The 18424-nt window shown below is 36.0% G+C and overlaps 1 non-coding gene across 1 annotated transcript; it reads left to right on the forward strand.

The window, feature by feature from the left end:
- The first annotated feature begins 2649 nt into the window (after positions 1-2649).
- LOC127109312 (small nucleolar RNA R71) lies at positions 2650-2756 on the forward strand. The gene has a single exon (XR_007796627.1). It is a non-coding gene; the product is annotated as a small nucleolar RNA R71 (small nucleolar RNA).
- The last annotated feature ends 15668 nt before the right edge of the window (positions 2757-18424 follow it).

Below are 18424 nucleotides of genomic sequence, written 5' to 3' on the forward strand. Positions count from 1 at the left end.
CATCTCTCCAGGATTTTCTCAAGGTTAGCAAGACAATTTTGGAAATCAAATCCGCAAACTGAGAAATCATCCATAAATACTTCTATGATATTATCTAGGTAATCTGCAAAGATTGACATCATGCAGCTTTGGAAAGTAGTTGGGGCATTACAAAGTCCGAATGGCATTCGTATGTAGGCAAAAGTTCCATAAGGGCGTGTAAAGGTAGTTTTTTCTTGATCTTCAGGGTGGATAGGTATTTGGAAGAATCCAGAATATCCATCTAGATAGCAGAAGTAAGAGTGTCTGGCTAGACGCTCAAACATCTGGTCTATAAATGGTAAAGGGAAATGATCCTTCCTGGTTGCTTTATTTAACTTTCTGTAGTCTATGCACATCCGACACCCTCCTTCTATCCGTTTTGCTACATGTTCGCCCTTATCGTTTTGCACTACTGCGATGCCTCCCTTTTTAGGTACTACATGCACAGGGCTCACCCACTTACTATCTGAGATCTGATAGATTATACCTGCCTCAAGTAGCTTAAGAACTTCTCTTTTAACAACATCACTCATTATAGGGTTTATTCTTCTCTGATGTTCTCTGGAGGGCTTTGAATCTTCTTCGAGCGAAATCCGATGCATGCATACGGATGGGCTTATACCTTTCAATTCAGAGATATTATATCCTAAGGATGAGGGATATCTTCGTAAAACATCTAAGAGGTTGTCTGTTTCCTCTTGTCTCAAGGTAGCACTGACTATAACTGGACGGTTTATCTCTTCATCGAGGAACTCATATCTCAGGTTCTTAGGCAGTTCCTTAAGTTCTAAGGTTGTTTTCTTAGGGCATGGCATAGGATCTGGGGTAAGGGATAAACATTCGTAAAGGTTATCATCGATGTAGGGCTTCCTAAAGTTATCATCATCCAGTATGAGAGTTGATGGCAACTTAATTGTTTTTATGATTTCTTCTTGTTCTAATTCCCTAACGCATCCATCAATGATATATATGGCATAACATGCGTCTGCCATCACAGGTGCCATAAGAAATTTCGAAAGTATAAATTCTATCTTCTCGTCACCTACCTCAAAGGTCAACTTTCCTCACTTGACATCTATTATGACTCCCGCAGTTGATAAGAATGGTCTACCTAGAAGGATTGGTATATCATTATCCTCTTTGATGTCCATGACAACAAAATCAGTAGGGATAAATAACTGACTTATCCTAACAGGGACATCTTCTAATATGCCTATCGGATACTTAACAGATCTATCAGCTAATTGAAGTGATATCTTAGTAGGCTGTAATTCTCCTAAGTTTAACCTCTCACAAACTGCTACGGGCATTAAGCTCACACTAGCTCCTAAGTCTAGAAAAGCTTTTTCGATGACATGACTTCCCAAAAGACAAGGAATGGAGAAATTTCCAGGATCTTTATCTTTTTTGGCTAACTTATTCCCGAAAATGGAATTGCATTCCAATGGCTTCGGATCATCGAGTCTACGTTTGTTGGTAAGGATGTCTTTGAGAAACTTTGCATAAGAAGGTATTTGGGTGATGGCTTCTGTGAAAGGGATTTCTACGTGAAGTTTTTCTATAACCTTAATGAATTTCTGATACTGGTTATTGATCTGGGTCTGTTTGAGTCTTTGCGAATATGGTATTGGTGGTTTGTGTGGCGGGGGTGGTACATAAGTTTTGTCTTTAGGTTCTTCTCCTTTTTCTTGACCTTCCTGTTTTTCAGATTCCTCTGGTTCCTTTACTTCGTCTGTGGGTTCGGTATATTCCTTAGAAGTTTTGGGTTCACTCAATCTTGGGTTTAATGGCTCATCATAAGCGGTCCCACTTCGTAGGGTAATGCCATTGGCTTGTCCTCTTGGATTCTGTTGAGGTTGTCCAGGGAACTGTCCTCCAGGTGTAGTCTGGGGGGCTTGGTTTAAGGCTACCTGAGAGATCTGGGTTTCAAGCATCTTATTGTGAGTAATTATTTGGTCAACCTTGGTTCCTAACTGGGTAATCAGTTCGTTAACATGAATGTTTTGGTTCATGAACTCTTTGTTTTGTTGGGTTTGAGCAGTGATAAAATTTTCCATAATTTTCTCAAGGCTCGGCTTTGGTGGCACAGGTTGCATAGGTTGATTTGGTCTTGGGGCTTGATAACCTGGTTGTCTCGGAGGTGCAGTATTTTGGATAGGGTTATTGTTCTTATAGGAGAAGTTCGGGTGATTCCTCCATTCAGGGTTATAGGTATTCGAATATGGGTTCCCTTGGGCGTAGTTCACTTGCTCAGAGTTGGTTTCGTTTAAGAGACTGCATTCTGCAGATTGGTGTCCTTTGGTTCCACATATCTCACAATCCGACGAAACTGCTACTGCAGTATTCGAGTTTGTACACATATGCTCAACCTTGAGGGCTAACGCGTCTATTTTAGCTTGCATCATGTCTATAGAGCTTAACTCATGTGTTCCTCCTTGGGATTCCTTCTCCTCAACTGTCGCTCGTTCAACTCCCCATGATTGATGGTTTTGAGCCATATCTTCGATGATGGCACTAGCTTCAGGATAAGGTTTTTTCATCAGTGCGCCACCTGCGGCAGCGTCGATGGTCATCTTAGTGTTATAGTGAAGTCCATTATAGAAGGTCTGAATGATTAACCAATTTTCTAGACCATGATGTGGGCATGCTCTTAATAACTCTTTATATCTCTCCCAAGCTTCGAACAATGATTCTCCTTGGTTCTGGGTAAATCTGGTTATGTGGTTTCGCAGAACGGCGGTCTTACTTGGGGGAAAGTATCTAGCAAGGAATACTTTTCTAAGGTTTTCCCAAGTTGTTATGGAATTGGGTGGAAGGGAATCTAACCATGATAGGGCTTTATCTCTGAGGGAGAAAGGGAATAATCTTAAACGGATTGCTTCAGGAGAAGCTCCATTGGTTTTAAAAGTGTCTGCTAATTGGAGAAAGATTTTTAAATGTTGGTTTGGATTCTCAGTAGCAAGACCTACGAATTGTCTCTGTTGCACTAGTTGCAACAGGGAGGGTTTAAGTTCGAAATTATTCGCTGGGATGGTTGGGTTTACTATACTAGAACTAGGTTCTTCGTTGGATGGTTGAGCGAAATCCTTAAGAGGTCTTTGATTTTGATCTTCGGCCATAACTCTCCTAATTCTATGGAAAAATAAACGTGCGCGAGCGTAATGTTCAGGTTCCGCCAGAGGATATACTAAGCTTCTGGTGCTGCGAGTTCTTCACATTGACCGGCAGGTAACAACCTAAGTCTAAACGATATAACAATAGGGTACGAAATTTGACGAAATTGGTCCCCGGCAACGGCGCCAAAAACTTGATGCGTACTTTTCGCAAGTATACGAACGCGTCAGAGTAATATAAAAGATTGTCGAATCCATAGAGACCAAGTGTCAATCTATCGTTATCTATCGTTACAGTGTTTATCTAAGGTAATCGAAATAGGGGTTTTAAGAGTGCACAATGAAAAATAAAGTATTAAATTAAATTCAATTAATAAAGACAGGTTCGAATGTAATTCACATAATCAATTGATAATCCAAGTACTTGCTAATAGAATTACTTATGAGAAGTGTTTCCTACTTTGAAAAGTACCAATTTAATGGGAACTGTCGCTTTCGCGTATTCAGAACCGAGTTGTACTCCCTAATTAAACCCTCTTATTGTCACTTATAAAAAGGCGCACATTGCGTTAGATTAGTAAACCTATTTTTAAGAAATATAGTATCTTGACTAAGTTGAAAAGTATTTTGACCTGGATTTCTTAACCAAATGAGGTTCTCACGAACCAGACTCTAAACTTATAAATGCGTCCGAAAATAGTTTTCAAATCACTTTTCTTTTTAAGTTAAAAACTCCTAATGAACTAAACAAAGCACTTTCGCTGTATTTGAAATAGTTAAAAACAGCTAAGTTTAAATAGACGTCGGACGACTTTCGATCTTACCCAACGGAAATTAAGTGCGGGAAAACTTAAGTTGAAAGTCAAAATAACCCTTAAGTGTTTCTACGAACAATTGCACGGATTATCGGTTCAATTATGATCCTTACATTCTAACATTTATAGGTTTAGCTAGACATGGTAAAGTAAGAATGCATTTTAATTTAAATAAAAGTAGTGCGAGTGCGGAAAGTAAATAAAAGTAGTGTGAGTGCGGAAAATAAATAAAAGTAGTGCGGTGCAAGAAGTAAATAAAAGTAGTGCAGTGCAAGAAATAAACAAAGTAAAGTGCGAGTGCAGGAAATTAAATAAAAGTAGTGCGGTGCAGGAAAGTAAATAAAAGTAGTGCGGTGCGAGAAATAAACAAAGTAAAGTGCGAGTGCGGGAAAGTAAATAAAATAAAGCCAGTGCGGGAAAGTAAACAAAGTAAAGGCAGTGCGGGAAAATAAAGTAGACAAAGGTAAAGCAATAAAACCTACTCCAATCGAAGGGTCGAATAAAGTGCGTAACAGAAATGAAAATGGAGGCAGGATTAAACTTCCTTCCAAAGTGCTCCAAACTCAATTACAAACTTGATTACACGGTGTGGAAACACTCCGATGTGAAGCGATTACCACTTTTACAATACTGATATATGCCTAGTTGTAACTAAGTTTGGATGAAGAAACAAATGAAATCAAGGTTCTATTTATAGGAAAGGAAAATAATGGAAATGACAAGGATGCCCTTCAGTTTGAAAATGGGAGGGAAAACTTTTGTTCTTGTGGCGCCCGCCACAACATCATGGCACCCGCCACATGAGGAAAATGTGGCGCCCAAGTGGAGATAATGGGAGATGTGGCAGTTGAGGAGAGATTGGAACTGGGACACGTCATGGCTGGACCCATGGCGCCCGCCACAGTGGGAGCCACAAGTGTAAAATGCTGATTTTATGACTTTTTAGCTCATTTTCACTCCTTTTCTCGATCGGGGCTCCGATTAGACTGAAAACCTGAAAAAAAAAAGAAAAACATAGTAATAACATAACAAAATAACAATAAAACAACTAAAATGCATGTGAAATCGGAGTCAAAAATACGGTGAATTTCAGTGTCATCATCATCTTGCAACCAAAATTGATTGATTCACTCAAATGATGAGTGAAGAACAAGAGAGAATTCGACCAGTGTGATTGAATCATGTTTGTCAAGATTACTGAAACTCTACAAGACTATCATTAACCTGTTAATCTTTTTGAAATATTTATGCTAATTAACTTTGTCCACTATTTGCCATCTTCATTAAAACGAAACATTTAGTAATTAAGCACTAGTACAAAAATCAACAAAACAAGCATTTATACAACAATCTTCAACGACAAATTCACATTACCATCGTAACACCCACTCGTCCAACAACGAGTATGGAAACGAGTTACATGAATATCGAAACAAACATCAAACTTAGAAGAAGAAGAAATCCACATTGTCTTCGTAGATTCATGGTCAAAATTATCAATATAATAACCGAGCCTAATCGTTTCACCATAATTGACTGTAGCCTAACCTATACCACACTTGAAAGGAAGAGGCGATGCGAGTTTCGCAATCATCGTACATGATTTCTACTTGTGCACAAATATACATAGACAAATCAGTACTGCATGATTTTTACGTATGCACAAGTATACATAGATAAATTAGTAGTAAGTGATAACAAAATCCATTGATCCCGCAAGGATTGTGATAAGTATTTTGAAACCCATAAAAGAATCTGTAAAATAAACGTGAGAAAAAAAACAAAATAATTGTGTGTGTTAAAGTAATTAAAATTAAGAAAATAAAAGCGAAAAAGAAGGGTTTAAAACAAGTGAGTGATTATATTGGACAGTTTTTTTTTAATATATATATATAATATATATATATAATATATATATATATATATATATATATATATAAATTATATATATACTATATATATAATATTATATATAATATATATATATATATATTATATATATATATATATTATATAGAGAGAGAGAGAGAGAGAAGAGAGAGAGAGAGAGAGAGAACCACAATCATGATTTCAAAGTCAAATTGGTAGAAGAAGTAGCAATAGAAACAATAAATTTAAGAAAAACCATATAAATACAAACATCCTATACAAAAGTTAAAGAGCACCCAACCAAACACAAACATGAACATAACTCAAGAACTGTACCCACACAATGAAGCAACATCAAATAGAGAACCAGCTATAGCTCTGAACTCTGAACCCGCCATCATCAGGCTAAAAGAACCATAACAACACCACATCCCACTAAAAACCTTTGAAGTAAGTCAGAACTTTTCTCCGATATTGGTTAAGACATAAGAAAGGTTTCTGAAAATAATTAGAGAAAGAGAAAGAGTTCACAACTTAATGACTATAAAACCAACACCAAGCCAAAAAAGTACTCTTATTCACCACCTCTTTGACGTTTTTTAATGAACTAGAGAAGAACTTATCATTACGCATTAATTAAATGTTTCACACCACTGCATTCCATATCATGGAGAACACTCATCTAGACTTATCCTTCACCCCTAAAAAAAAGTAAAAACTCGACAAGAGTCCTAAAACCCATAGGAAGAGCACAATGCACCCCTAACCAGCCAAAGATCACATACTAAACGCTATAGGATAATATATAGGTGAAAACATATGGGAAGTTTATTCAAGCGAATCCCCATAAAATATACAATAGATAGTCTTTAGGTCGACAATAATCTCTCGCTTAAAGAAATTTTCTCTAGAAGAAAACTTATTCTTTAAAATCTTCTAGGAAAATACCACAACCTTATAGGGAGTCAAGATATCCCAAATTAAGGGAAAATATGGAAACCTAGATAAAGGGGCCTCAGATAAATATTTGAGTTCTACAAGGGTTTGTTTCACATATGCCATATAAAAGGGTTGAAATAAGACTCAGAGTGATGAAAAATGATTGTAAAAGACTAAATTCAAAAATCGTAGGAGGCCAAACAACTAATTAATAAAAGTAATTCAGGTCATTAAACAATCTAAGTAAAATGAATCAATAAAGTAACAAAAATGTGTTTAAAGATATTACACGACATTGACAGTAACAAAAATACAAGAAATAAAAAAGAAACCACATGGGTCACTCCTCCTCGTCACTGATTATTGCTCCCTTCACGACCACCTTCTTTGAGTTCATCTTATCATCGGGGATCTGGACTCCCGGGCACAACACCTCCACCAAGTCAGAGACATTATTGAAGGCGTTATACAAAAATTTGACGCCAACCTCAACGGACTCTAGACGAACTTTCTTCCCCATCGCTAGGGCCTCCTCATAGGTTATATCCTACTCGGGGTGAGCTTACTTCTCCTTCCTAAATGCTTCTTCGACAGACAATTGGTTCAACTCAAATTATTCAAGGGATTTTTCATTCACCTCTAGAGATGTGTTCGAACTAGTCACCATATAAGCCATGTCAAAAGGGGTGCCATGGGTCTCCACCTCCTTTTGAAGACTAGATAATATGTCCACTTTCATCTGAAGCTCATATAACTTATCTTGGAGTTTGGTCCTCTCATAAGAAATGACATCATATTTTCCTTTGCAAATGGCATTCTCTTTAGAAGGGTTACTATGAGCAAATATCTCCCCTTGACCAACTTCCTACAATTGTAGATCTATGTGCTTGTAAATGTGATATATGCAATAATATATTTAGTTTTGATGATAACTACACTCCAAAGTGAAGCCTTCATCATTAGTGTTGACCAAGTCCATCAAATCTTAGTGATGAAAACACTATGAGGTGAAGTCATTAAAGGAGAATAGTAATCCAAAACGCAGCGAAATTTAAAATTTCTCCTTTAATGATTCTTACGAATGGACATGATCAGTGATAGAATTGTTACCTCTTGTGGCGGTTGAAACCTTTGATGCAGATCTAAGGAGTGATCACGAACGTTGAATGGTGACAACGCATCTACTCAGTCCACACGAACGAATTCCTTCAATCTCAGCCCTAGCTGCTATAAACGAAGGCTTTGAGTGTGTGTGTATGTGTGTGTGTGTGTGCGTATGTGTGTGTGTGTATGTGTGTGTGTGTGTGTGGGAGAGAGAGAGAGAGAGAGAGAGAGAGAGAGAGATAGAAACAAAATTTCATATGAACAAATGCTTATGCACAAGGGTTCTATTTATAGAACCACTTGTGTGGGCTGTAAGCTAAAAATCCCACTTAAGTGTATGTGGCCCATATCTTATGATATACCAAAATCACTTAAGCACGTGGTACCTTAACATATTTCGTATTCTACTTAAGTGCACCGTACCTTATGATGTTCTACAATTCACTTAAGTGCATCGTACCTTACGGTGTTCCTTATTTACTCTATCTCTCATCAATCCTTCCTTTTGTGTGTGACCCTGTAGGTTCTCGCGACATTGGTAATTATATTAAATCATGTATTTAACATAATAAACAGTTAGCGGTATCTAGAAACACATCACTACTACCCAAGACACGAAAATGTCATGTGATTTGACAAATCCTTTTGTGATAATACTTATGTGTACAATTACCCTTTTACCCTTATGTCTATATTTAACACAAGGCATAGATCGTGTCATCCTTGTCCAGTTCAATATTTGACCCTTAGACATTTATCCTATTATGCAGGATGGGCAAATTGCATCTAGGTCACTCATGTCCCTCAGCATGCTTCTTGGAATACCCATCAATTGTCTTTATGGTCATCTAGTTACGGACAACGTTTGATCAGCAATAAGGCACTCGACTCTACATCTAGGATCCATAGTGGTTTCAGGTCGAAGGGTGGTATACACCACTATCACCATGAGAATAACTGATGACACTTTACTAACATTCTATATAGTATTCTCATAGCGGGTCAATCCAGTATAAATATTACTCTTAATATTCATACCTATGTTTAAGACTTGATAACTCCTTATCCATGATCCATGAGATGTGATTATCAATCTATATACATAATAGTGTTAATGCTTTAATGTTATCCCACTTTACAACAAAGCTCAACTACAGATACTTTAAGAATAGTTTCCTTATGTTTAATGGGATCTCATGATTAAGTCATACTTGATACATTAAATGGACTAGCTATTCTAGGGACTTTATTAAACAAACATAATAAAGAAAAAGCCTTTTATTATTAATAAATAATTCGATACAAGTACCAAAAATATTGGCCTCTAAGGCTTACATCAACAATCTCCCACTAACACTAGAGCAAATCAAGCATACCCCTAATGCCCATAGATCTAGTATGGCCATCATACTTCTGTTGCGCAAGAAGCTTTGTCAGTGGGTCGGCAATATTGTCAAGTGTAGGTACTCTGTATATTTTCACATCTCCTATATATATTATCTCTCGAATGAGGTGATAACGCCTAAGTATGTGTTTGGATCATTGGTGAGGTCTAGGCTCCTTAGCTTGTGCGATAGCACCATTATTATCACAATAGAGATCAATGGGATCCACAATGCTAGGAACTATGCCAAGTTCACTAATGAACTTTTTGATCTAAACAGCTTCCTTTGCTGCACTTGAGGTAGAAATATACTCAGCCTCGGTTGTAGAATCAACAACTGTATCTTGCTTTGAACTTTTCCAGCTCACAGTGCCACCGTTTAAGTAAAACACATAACCAGATTATGATCTAAAGTCATCCTTATCTGTCTGGAAGCTAGCATCGGTGTATCCAATTACAACAAGCTCTTCCTGACCTTCATATATCAAGAATGATTCCTTAGTCCTTCTCAAATACTTAAGGATATTCTTGACAGCTACCCAATGAGCATCACCGGGATCAGATTGGTACCTACTCATTGCACTTAAAGCATACGAGACATTTGGTTGAGTACATAACATGGCATACATGATAGATCCTATTGCAGATGCATATGGAATCTTATTCATGCAATCCCTTTCTTCCTTAGTTGAAGGGGATTGTGTTTTTGATAGACACATGCCATGTTGCATAAGTATGAATCCTTTCTTGGAGTCATGCATATTAAAGCGTCTCAGCACTTTGTCTATGTATGTACTCTGACTTAGGCCAAGCAGTTTTTATGATTTATCTCTATAGATCCTGATTCCTAATATATAGGCTACTTCACCTAGGTCCTTCATATAAAAGCATTTCCCCAACCAAGACTTTACTTGTTGTAGGGTAGGGATATCATTTCTAATGAGTAATATGTCATATACATATAATACCAAGAAGATGACCATGCTCCCACTAACCTTCTTGTAGACACAAGGTTCATCTTCATTCTTGATGAATCCATATTGTTTTACTGTTTCATCAAAATAAAGATTCCAACTTCTGGAAGCTTGCGTTAATCCATAAATTGATCTTTATAACTTACACATCTTTTGGGCTTCTTCTGGTATGTCAAATCCTTCAGGTTGTGTCATGTACACATCCTCAAGAAGATTCCCATTAAGGAAAGTAGTTTTGATATCCATCTGCTATATTTCATAATCATGATATGCAACAATAGCAAGTAAACTCTGAACATATTTAAGGATTGCAACTGGTGAAAAGGTTTCATCATAGTCAACCCCATGAATTTGTTTATATCCTTTTGTAACCAGCCTTGCCTTATAGGTATATACCTTACCATCCATAGAGTTAACCCACTTGCATCCTATAGGGTTAACTCCTACAGGAGGCTCTACCAAGGTCCAAACCTGGTTTGTGTACATGGAATCCATTTCAGATTTCATGGCTTCTAGTCACTTCTCAGACTCCAGACCAGTTATGGCCTCTTGGTAGGTCACAGGCTCATCTTGATCCATGAGTAATACATCACCTTGATCGGTTATGAGATATCCATATCTCTCAAGTAGGTGATGTATCTTGCTTGACCTACGTTGGTCTTGTTCTACTTGAACAGGTTGCTCTTCCACAACTACTTGTGTTTCCTTCTCTAATTCCTCCATAGGTGTATCAATGCTTTGTGATTCTTGAATTTCTTCAAGCTCTACTTTCCTCCCACTGATTCCTTTTGAAATAAAATCCTTTTTTAGGAAAACTCCAGTTCGAGCGACAAACACTTTTCCCTCAGAAGAATTGTAGAAGTAATACCCTCTTGTTTCTTTAGGATACCCCACAAATAAGCATTTGTCAGATTTGGGCTCAAGCTTAGTTGAAATTTGTTGTTTCACATAAACTTCGCAACCCCAAATCTTTATGTAAGACATATGTAGTTTCTTACCACTCCATATCTCATATGGTGTCTTCTTAACCTTTTTGGATGGAACACGGTTAAGTGTGTAAGCTGTTTCCAATAGTACATGTCCCCAAAAGGAGTTTGGAAGATCGGCGTGACTCATCATGGATCGGACCATGTCTAACAAGGTTCGATTTCTTATCTCAGATACACCGTTCCATTGGGGTGTTCCAGGAGGAGTAAGTTGGGATAGAATCCCACACTCTTTCAGATGGTCATCAAACTCTAGGCTTAAATACTCACCACCTCGATCTGATCGAAGAGTTTTAATATTCTTACCTATTTGGTTTTGTACTTCATTCTTGAATTCCTTGAACTTTTCAAAGGACTCTGATTTATGTTTCATTAAATACACATAACCATATCTACTGAAATCATCAGTAAATGCGATGAAGTACTGAAAACCTCCTTTGGATGGTATGTTCAATGGTCCACATACATCAGTATGTATGAGGGCCAAAAGATCATTAGCTCTTTCACCTTTTCCTATGAATGGAGACTTTGTCATCTTTCCAATTAAACAAGATTTTCATGTCTCATATGATTCATAATCAAAAGAGTCCAAGAGTCCATCTTTATGGAGTTTGGAATTGCGTTTCTCATTTATGTGGCCTAATCGACAATGCCAAATGTAAGTTGGATTTAACTCATTAGGTTTCATCCTTTTAGTATTAATGTTATAAATAGGCATTTCAAGATCAAGGACATATAGTCCATTGTTCATTTGTGCAGTAGCATAAAATATATCATTCAAATAAATGGAGCAACAATTGTTCTTTAATATAAATGAAAAACCAAACTTGTCCAAACAAGAAACGGAAATAATATTCATGCTAATTGCCGGTACATAATAAAAGTTCTCTAACTGAATTATTAAACCACTAGGTAAAGTCAATACATAAGTTCCTACGGCTAAAGCAACAACCTTTGCTCAATTGCCAACTCGTAGGTCAACTTCACCTTTTTCCAAATCTCTACTCCTTTTTAGCCCCTGCACATTGGTACAAATGTGAGAACCGCGTCCAATATCTAATACCCATGATGCAGAAGGTGATAAATTAATTTCAATAACAAAAATACCTGAATTTGAAGTCTCTACTCCATTCTTCTTATCTTCCAGGTACTTTGGGCAATTTCTCTTCCAGTGTCCGGTCTTACCACAATGGAAACATGTGTCTTCCTTTGCTATGCCTCCACTAGGCTCCAAAGCAGGAGCAATGGGTTTGGGTTTGGAAACTTTCTTGCCTTTCCCTTTATCACCCTGCTGGGTGGGTCTTTTGTTCTGTCTCTTTCCATTTCCGATCATCAGAATGGACTTCCCTTTTGACTTCAGATTCTGCTCGGCAGTTCTTAAAATGGCTAGTAGTTCAGGAAGAGATTTGTCCATATCATTCTTATTAAAATTAAGGACAAATTGACTGAATCTATCTGGCAACGATTGTAAGATCAAATCAGTCGCAAGTTACTTTCCGATGGGAAAACCCAATCTCTCAAGGTTCTCCACATACCCAATCATCTTGAGCACATGAGGACCTACATGGGCTCCCTCAGCTGACTTGCCTTGAAAAAGGATTTTTGAAACATCAAACCTTTCATGCCTTACCTGCTCTTGATAGAGCATATCCAGGTGTTTGATCATATCGAACGCTGCCATATTCTCATGTTGCTTTTGCAACTCTGAGTTCATGGTAGCTAGCATGAGGCAAGCAGTTTCAATGGCATCATCAACATGCTTCTTATAAGCATCTATTTCTGTCTTAGGTGCAGAACTAGGAGGTTTCTCTTCAGGAACAGGTTGCTCCAAGACATTCAGCTTTCTATCATGTTTGAGGACAATCCTCAGATTTCGGTGCCAATCCAGAAAATTTGTCCAAGATAATTTTTCCTTGTCAAGGATTGATCGTAAAATGTTGTTAGAGGTGTATGTTGTCATGGTAATCTACATGAAAATAAGGAAAATATAAGTATCAATGACATATTTAATTATGCCTTTAATAAAATATGCTCCCATTATTTTACTCAAAACAACTGACCCTCACCATTTGATTCGGAAAATCTCGTTGGAAGATTTTCTAGTGGGTCGAGATCCACATTTCTCTTTATTTTAAGTCTGCGTAGGCGGATTACACAAAACTAGGTTATTTAGGTAGGAACTTGTTCCAATTGTATCTAATACAACTCTCGAATACTTTAGTTGGGTGAATAACTTCTTATTCCAATCCATCACATGGATCATTTTCAACTCTTGCTTCTAAACGTATATAATCTTATTGTAATTTGTTTAGTTAAGTTAGACCCATTGTTTGAGCAATTGGATATTATAATTATCCCATCACACCTTACTAACATAGAACATGCACCTCGCATATGAGAAACCTACATTATTCGATACTAGTCTTGATAACTGCTAAAACATGGAAAACATAAACTTAATATTTAATTTGAGGGAATTTGCAATAGTTCTGATCTCACCGACTTATTTATCATATAAATCGTCTCTCACATGCATCAATATACATTCACATATATCAACATACATACAAACTGAAATAGTTATGGCCCCTAGCGCAATTGTTCTCCCAAGCCAATGAGAGAACCTAAGCTAACATAATAACGATCTAAGCTTCTCCAAGCAAGATCTTCAAGGTTGTCCTCCTTTGATATTATATTCTTCTCTTTCTTCATAATATTGCATTACATAAAAGAAACTCATTTTACATACAAGGGAGTGAGATGAGAAAAGAAGTTACATTAAGAGATTAAAAGAGAGGCACGACACGCAGGTCGTATTTTAAAATCCCAAAACAAAATAAAGGAAAAATAAGGTCATAACCGATCACCACAAGACAATAATAATAAACACATTATTATTATTATTATTAATTTAAATTATGTTAATTAAATAAACCAAATTAAATTTCAGCGACTGATCACACTACGCAGAGTTAGCCGGGGTTGTAGGGGCAGCGCCCCGATGCAAAATTTTAATGAACAATTCATTTGAAATCAACGTTGATTTTCGCATCAACACTTGATACTTTAAAGCACAACTCTTGCGCAGTCACAACCCTAATTGCATAACTCTTTGACAACACAACCCTTGTACCGTCATGAACCCTAATGCACCAATTTCATACCGCCAAACACACCTTGATTGTTAATTCAGTATGATTAATCAACACGTCATTGCTTCACCATACTTTCGTAGGATTCCGAAAAAATGAACATTGATCGCTCAAGGGAAAACAACCATTAAGTGTTTTAATGAACGAAAGAGAAACAATATATCAAATATGCCGTATTTTGCATCAGAATTACTTATATCATATATATAACTTGATCGATATCAATTGTGTAACCTATGGACGATCGATGTATCGCTGCTCCACCATACTAACGTAGGATTCTGAAGCATAGTCAACATCAATCATCCAAATCGTACACACATGATGCCAAATTTAATTACTCGTTTATTCTTTGATTCATTCTGTCTTTTAATCGTATTAATATAGAAAATAAACCGCTATCAAATGCATGATTTCATAAGTGGCTCTGATACCACTGAAGGAGAATAGCGACCCAAAGCGTAGTGGAATTTAAAATTTATCCTTTAATGATCCTTATGAATTGGCATGATCAGTGGTAGAATCGTTACCTCTTGTGGCGATTGAAACTTTTGATGCAAATCTAAGGAGTGATCACGAACGTTTAATGGTGACAACGCCTCTACTCAGTCCACACGAACGAGTTCCTTCAATCTCAGTGCTAGCTGCTACGAATGAAGACTTTGAGTGAGAGAGAGAGAGAGAGAGAGAGAGAGAGAGAGAGAGAGAGAGAGAGAGTGAGAGAGAGAGAGAGAGAGAAATGAAATTTCATATGAACAAATGCTTTTGCACAAGGGTTCTATTTATAGAACCACTTGTGTGGGCTGTAAGCTAAAAATCCAACTTAAGTATATGTGGCCCATATCTTATGATATACCAAAATCACTTAAGCACGTGATACCTTGCCATATTTTGTATTCTACTTAAGTACATCATACCTTACGATGTTCTACAATTCACTTAAGTGCACTGTACCTTACAATGTTCCTTATTTACTCTATCTCTCATCAATCCATCCTCTTGTGTGTGACCCTATAGGTTCTCGCGGCATTGGTAATTATATTATATCACGTATTTAACTTAATAAACAATGAGCGATATCTAGCAACACATCACTGCTACCCAAGACACGAAAATGTCATGTGATCTGACAAATCCTTTTGTGATAATACTTATGTGTACAATTACCCTTTTACCCTTATGTCTATATCCAACATAAGGCATAGACCGTGTCATCCTTGTCCAGTTCAATATTAGGCCCTTAGACATTTATTCTGTTACGCAGGATGGGCAAATTTCATCTAGGTCACTCATGTTCATCAGCATGCTTCATGGAGTACCCATCAACTGTCTTTATGGTCATCCAGTTACGGACAACGTTTGATCAACAATAAGGCACTCGACTCTACATCTAGGATCCATAGTGGTTTCAGGTCGAAGGATGGTATACACCACTATCACCATGAGAATAACTTATGACACTTTGTATAACATTCTATGTAGTATTCTCATAGCGGGTCAATCCAGTATAAATATTACTCTTAATATTCATACATATGTTTAAGACTTGATAACTTCTTATCCATGATCCATGAGATGTGATCATCAGTCTATATACGTAATAGTCTTAATGCTTTAATTTTATCCCACTTTACAACAAAGTTCGACTACGGATACTTTAAGAATATTGTCCTTATGTTTAATGAGATCTCATGATTAAGTCACACTTGATACATTAAATGGACTAGCTATTCTAAGGACTTTATTAAACATACATAATAAAGAAAAAGCTTTTTATTATTAATAAATAATTCGATACAAGTACCAAAAGTATTGGCCTCTAGGGCTTACACCAACAGTCATAATCAGTATTGGTGACCAAGTTGAGATGCTTGGAGAGCGAGATAACAAAGTTTATCTTTGGAGGAAACATTACTATAAATAACACATTTTACAACAATTATAACAGATATATAATCGCGGTTAATTGTCCGTGGTAAAGTAGTGTTTGATAGTGAGTGTGATACTTACCACCACACGCTAATGGTTGTGGTAATAAATTGGAAATCGCTTTACATATCACTATGATTGTAATAAATAAATGTAGTGAAAAACTAAAAGGTCGTGGATTCCATACCCACCAACTCCATTTTTTGCATTTATTAATCTGGATATCACGCTACATATAACCACGATTGAAATAACCAACTATGGTGAAATAATTTATTTTTCTAAATATAACTTTTTGATTTTATAGAATTCACATTTGATTAACCTGTATTTTTGTAAATCATAAATAGACCAGAAACAGCAACACAAATCATTTGTGAACAATACTCATATAGTTGGCAACTATTAAGAACAAAATTTTGTATTACATCAAAACCATTTTGTATTACATCAAAATGATATAAAAAAACTTACAATTTTGTATTACAGAAACCATTTTGTATTACTTTTAAATGGCATAAAACAACTTACTATTTACACACCGTTACATTATATAATATCTACGACGTGAGGAAATGTCATTTTAATATCTCGGTGTCTTGACTTTAAACACCTATAATTTCAAATAATAATATTTATTAGTATATAATCTTAGAAATTATAACATACAATAAATTATAAATAAAGAATAAAAAATATTTACTTTTTACTTTTCTCATATGCCTTCTTCAAGATCATTACGAATAACATACACATCATCTCTATTAACTTCTTCATATGAAGTAGGCACTTGTGTTGTGTAAAAAGGAGTCGAAGGAATATCAAAAATTAAAGATTTTCATCACTATGAGGAATATGTTTTCCTTGGAGAATAATTGACCATCTTTTTCCAGAAGGGTCAATCACATAAAACACTTATTTTTCTTGGGTAGCCATGATGAATGGTTATGCCATATAAGTTGTCTTGTCAAGGTCAACCCGTGTGAATCATAATTCATCAGTTTGTACGCCAATGTTGTTTTCAGTCCACTTGCATTTAAATAAAGGAACTTTCAGTAAAACATAATCAATCTCCCAAATCTCCCCAATGACTCCAAAGTACACTCTAGATGCCAGTATAAGATTCTTATCTTTCGAACTAGAGAAAGAGATGGATTTGGCCTTAACAAAAAAACCCACTATTTTGTATTGTACTATGATTATCTTTTGATTTTGTATGAAAGGAAAAATTAGTAATGTCATATCCAATCCAAGTTACTAAAGTAAATTTTTGCATGATATCCATTTAATTGTCTCGGATTGACTATCATCATTAGAAATTATTTCATTAAACCAACTTATGAAGTTCTTATTACGCTCTTTCAACAACCATTTGTCACTCATTTGGGGATATTTTTTCTTTATAAGTCTTTTTTGAGTAGATAAGTAAGATTGAACTTCATCAACATTATTCAATATATACAAATGTGCTTGAAGAACTATTTCCTGAAGCATTAACATAACATTTAAACCTTGAGTACCTCTACCTGCATATATGTTAGCATGACGAGACTTTAGAATTCCCATAGACTCCGCTTTTGACAAATAGTTTGAACATAACTCAACAGCTTCTTTTGTGATATACCTTTCTACAATTGAAGCTTCTAGTCAGTGATGATTCTTCTTCTTTAAAGATCTTCATGTATCTCTCTATTAGATACATCCACTTTAAATAAATTGGACCATAAAATTTTATTTTTCAGACTAGATGAACAATTAAGTGAACAATAATATCAAAAAAATATGGAGGGAAATACATCACCAATTAACACAAGATTATTGCATTCTCATCTTCTAATTCGTCTAATTTTTTGAATTCAAGAACTTTATTAAATATAACATTAAAGAATAAGCACAATCTGGTTATAATTACTCTTATGTTTTTTGGCAAGATGCCATGGATATCCAATGATAGGAGTTATTGCATCAAGACATGATAATCCTTTTGACCGTTCTCTTAAGTGTAATGGGTTAGTGTTCCTTTCTTAATTGGCTCATCAATCACGTTTTTTGAGTTCATGCATTCATCCCTATTGTGCTCGGGGATCTTATGAAAATGAAATTATCTCGTCTTATCAATGTTGGTAGATTCTTTAACT

The sequence above is a fragment of the Lathyrus oleraceus genome, chromosome 7 (genome assembly GCF_024323335.1).
Source record: "Lathyrus oleraceus cultivar Zhongwan6 chromosome 7, CAAS_Psat_ZW6_1.0, whole genome shotgun sequence".
Taxonomy (NCBI): domain Eukaryota; kingdom Viridiplantae; phylum Streptophyta; class Magnoliopsida; order Fabales; family Fabaceae; genus Lathyrus; species Lathyrus oleraceus.